Source organism: Octopus bimaculoides, chromosome 19 (genome assembly GCF_001194135.2).
Source record: "Octopus bimaculoides isolate UCB-OBI-ISO-001 chromosome 19, ASM119413v2, whole genome shotgun sequence".
Classification (NCBI taxonomy): Eukaryota; Metazoa; Mollusca; class Cephalopoda; order Octopoda; family Octopodidae; genus Octopus; species Octopus bimaculoides.
The window spans coordinates 51,107,347-51,112,271 of record NC_068999.1 but is presented as its reverse complement, the minus strand read 5'-3'; the positions used below and the strand labels follow the sequence as shown (position 1 = coordinate 51,112,271).

The 4,925-nt window shown below is 32.2% G+C and overlaps 1 long non-coding RNA gene across 1 annotated transcript in view; it reads right to left on the bottom strand.

Annotated features, from left to right (window-relative positions):
* LOC128250039 (uncharacterized) overlaps positions 1–4,925 on the bottom strand; it is a 402,283-nt gene that overhangs the window by 147,436 nt on the left and 249,922 nt on the right. The window contains exon 4 of the long non-coding RNA XR_008266160.1: positions 2,361–2,443. This is a non-coding gene — a long non-coding RNA (uncharacterized LOC128250039). The remainder of the gene's footprint in view (positions 1–2,360; positions 2,444–4,925) is intronic.

The following is a 4,925-nucleotide window of genomic DNA, read 5'->3' as shown; positions in this document are numbered from 1 at the left end:
TATATATATATATATATATATATATATATATATATATAGGTGAGTGAACAAAAGAAAGAAAGCCATACTCTGCACATTTGGTTGGAGTTATACCTATTCTATACGAGTTTGGCTATGCACTATATTACTTAAAGATAAGTAGTCATAGTTCGCATTCACAACTTCAGCGATCTGGAAATTTGAAAGAAGTGGCTGACGATAAGTGCATCTCTGATCACGAGCAGAAGTATTTGCGGAGCATCATTGCCATGTGTTGAGAAGAAGTCTTTGGAGTTTGAATGATTCACCTCTGGAAACGTGGGTGTTTCATTCAACATCCTTAAACGACCCTTATTCAGAGAATAACGTTTATAAAATATCATGATATCAAATGTGAGTCTCTAATTTATGCTCGGAGACCAGACATTGTTGTAGTGGATGAGAAAGAAAGATACGAAAGCTATAGATATTAACATATGTGGTGTCACATGCGTAGATGACAAGGAGCTGGAAAAGATGGAAAATTATAAAGTACTAATAAACGAAATTGTTAAAAACGGTGGGAAAATGGAGTCTGAAGAGAGAAACTGTCAACCCAGTAGTTGTACGGGCATTGGGAGCACTGACAGCCAAAGTTGAGAAATATATCAGAGAAATTGGAAATGACATGAGGGTAGAACTTGTTAAAACACTGCTGCTCTAGATCGGAAATTGAGTGGTGAGTATCCTGGAAAGAGACCCTGCGTGGCCTTTGACAACAATATGCAGACAGCTCTCAAACAATTACCCGAAGCAAGTAAAATCGAGGACGCTGAGGAGTAAAATTTAATAATGATGATACATATATATGAGCATATACATACACACACATACACACACACACACACACACGCACACACATAAATATATATATATATATATATATATATATACATATACATATTCATTGAAACACACACATGCACACACAAACACACACACACACACACAAACACACACACACACACACACACACACACACACAAATATATATATATATATATACATGATATGATATGATGGACTCCTGTCAAAGATGATGAATGTGCATTCAGCTTTTGCTGAACTACCTGCACAAATGATTTGTTTTTAGTGATCAAATGTTCGTGCTGCACCTTAGCTCACTGTATCCACCAAAATCGACGTTGTGCGGACGCTACACGTTATATGCCGCATATATCTATCAGTTCGCTGTCTTATTAAGCAGTATATTATAGTGTTAAAGATGTAGGCTTTATAATCTATCCCATAATTATGCGAAGCACTACAATCTAGGAATAAGCAACCGTCATATGTTTCATTTAACATAATAGCCAATAATAATAAACTACGACAATAATCACAATTATATTGATTTCTCTCGTTATTTAGATTACATCGTTTACTGCATGTTTTGAGAAAAGAATTACGTACATAAGAAAATATTTAAGATAACAAAAATAAAACTCGTGTAGATAATTAGTAAGATAGAGTTCAGTAGATATATGTGAATAAACAGCGACCGATTTTTTAGAAATCATAGCATATTTAGAGAACCAAGATTTCATTTGTATTTACTATTTCTCATTTGTAAGGTATAATTAAAAATTCTACTCCCCTGGCATCTGCTTCTTTTGTAATTTATCTCATAAAGTAATTCAACTGAAGCATCTATTGGAATTATATATTAGTCACTAATGAAGTTTGTTACTCAACCGTAAATACAATTAAATTATCAAGTACATTTGCCTTTCTAGATATGTATCTATTTCATTGAAATTACATTATCATATATATAAATAGTGGCCAGGTGATTTATCTCTCCAGACAAATATACAAAGCAACTGTTTGTATTTATTGATCAGCAAAAATTATTTATTACATTTATTGTAAAAATATAAATTAAATTGTATATTGCGATAGTGAGCTTCCTTAAACATTATTTTCCGAAATGAATTTTTCGTTATTGCTAAGTCATTTCCTAATTATTCCTTACGACCCTGGAATGTTTAATCTTTTCACTTGACTTTTGATATTTCTTCATTAGGAATCTATTGATACAAGGCAGAGTCTGTAATTAATTAAAAAAAAAATATAATATGCATCATTCTTAAAGAGAAAGATAATTTTATATATAATTTCCTTAGTATTTTAATTTAATTTTCTTCAATCATCATAGTGTGATTAGCAACTTGCTTTGTAGCCACGTCGTTTCCAATTCAATCCTTTCACGGGGCATATTTGACAAGTGTCTTCTACTAGAGCTCCAGTCTGACCAGTGACTGGTGAGCGTATTTGTGAGCTAGAAAAACATACCCAAACATACAGACAGTCACACGCACATATATAGATAAAATGATTACCAGACTTAAAAAATGATTACTGCAGTCGAATTTTTCGGCAAAATCCTTCAAGGTCGTACCCCAGTATGGCCGCAGTTCAGTGACTGAAACATGTGAAAGAAAAAAAAGCAGAAGATGTTGATTTTATTAATTAAAGGTATCAGAACTTTTGTTCTAGGATTGATATCTGTATTTCAAATAAAAATGGGACGTTCTGTTATACAAAACACATATTGACACTGTAATAAATACACGTAAATTAAGTGAATAAACTTAATACCAAATGTAACTTGAAACATGTATGCTATAATATACTGAAGGAAAAGTCGATGTTCTTTTCAAGAGAACATGGAAATTGTTGGAATTTATTAGTTACATGTCATGACGGATTTTCTACAAAGTTCACTTGAGTTCAACAATGATGGTATGAAGCATTTAATGTGGAAACATGTCTGACTGCACCGAAATAAAAACGTTTTTGAGTGTGTGAGTTCAGCAATTTTGCTATATCTACGTAATATGTACAGTGCAGACACTATGAACATTTATGTTTGATAATCTATTGAAAATGCATAAAGTAGAGAAAATGGCATTCTTTACTTTCTTTCTGAATTGAGCTGTCAATATGTTTACCATTTTCATGACCGATTTAGAGTGGTCGTATGAATACAGTAAGTGTGTATATATGTGTGTGTGTGTGTACATGCTTCTCGGAGAATAAAAGAGAAAGGAGAGACAAAGATAGAGCGGGGACGGACAGATAAAAAGACACACACATACAAAGACATATACACAGACAAAAACAGATAAACATAGAAAGATGTAGAGACATGCAGTTAAGGAGATCGATTGAGAGAGGAAGGGGAAAAAGAAGTAGAGTGAGAGAGAGAGTGAGAGAGAGAGAGAGAGAGAGAGAGAGAGAGAGAGACAGAGAGAGAGAGAGAGAGAGATTACAATATTCATTGCTCATATGTTGAATATCCAGAGCCTAAAATCTATGTTCGTGTTAAACTTCATAGTTAAACTTCATATCACATATTTCACAATAATAACAAGCGTTAGCGTAATATTTTCTCAATACGTACGTTGAACCATTTATCATTGGAAATTTTACTGAATCTTCGAGTTGTTTGAATGGTGTTAGAATATGTCAAACTATATTGTTCCGACATCATATTCACAATTTACAACACTCTGTCACTATCAAATTATTAACAATACAAAAATATATTTCTTTTAATACAGTTACAATACTCTTACAGAAATTATTGGTCTCTATAAAAAAAAAAAAATCTCATATACGCTCGTGATATCAACAAATTTGTTAACAGAAATAAAGCTGTGTGATATTATGACATTGGTATTATAATTTAAAGCGAAATCACGATATATGCGTTTCTTCATTTTTACGGTGTTTTATTTAGAATTTTTGTAAACACGCGTTTGACATCAGAGAATATTTTTGCTATACTTGTCATTTTCGGATGAAAATTAACACAACGCTTAATTTATAGCTTTTATTTATGATACAATCAATTAAATACTGGATGTCTTTGCTCACAAATATGATTGCTACTTGACAAAGGTAGCTGTTAAAATGAAGACAGTGAATTGGGAGATTTAATTGCACGCCGGACAAAATGATTAGTAGCATTTCCTCTGGATTTCACAATCTGAGTTCAAAATTACCTTGTATGTATTGCTTATTTTTTATAGGTATTGCAGGGTCAAATTTAAATGGTTGCACACACTTTGTACCATAAGAGATAATATATATTTCCTTAAGGATTTACTTCTCGGCTACCATTATAAAAAAAACAAAAACAATGGTGGTGATCGTTTTTGAAGGAATCAATAATTTCGCAATAACTTCTCTATCCAGAGACTGCAGTTCAAGCAAGTATGAGTAAAAGCATCAGTAGAAAGAATAATAGAAGCATTAGTATTACATTTCAATGTAGGAAGCTGCTGGATCGGAGTACTCAATCAATAGCTACAAACAATATTGTCTACATCTACATGAATGTTTACGGCCGAAATATTTTGCCTTGGATGTTCTTTTATCAAACTTTCCTCCATAAGGTTTGTACTTGAATTTCATTGTGCCGCACTTCAATGAAGGCTAATTGTTCTACAAAATGATTTTTATACAATACGTTTATTTCACTAACAGAAATTCATATTCGTTTCCAGGATAGTATTTCTTGATGATAATGACTATTCAAAGTGATATATTCACTCTAGTCCTAAAATACAATCGGAATGTGAATAAATTTAAAGCTTACATCTGAAACAATAACTCTACACCTTGCAACTGAAAGCATCTCGCCATTTAAAATAGGTATCATTTAATTTAATTGTCGATGTATTAAAATGAAATGCAATAGATAAAATGATTTCTGAATGAATAATTGAAGGGGTCTGAAATCTTTGCAAAGGTTGTATCAAATTAATACTATTAATAGTCGTTCGAGGAAATTCATAATTTTTGCGGAGATAATTGTGAAAAACCAATCTTCCACTGAGTATGTCGAGTTCGAAACTAAAAGCTCATGTTTTACCTTACCGACTCTTACTCTTATTAGA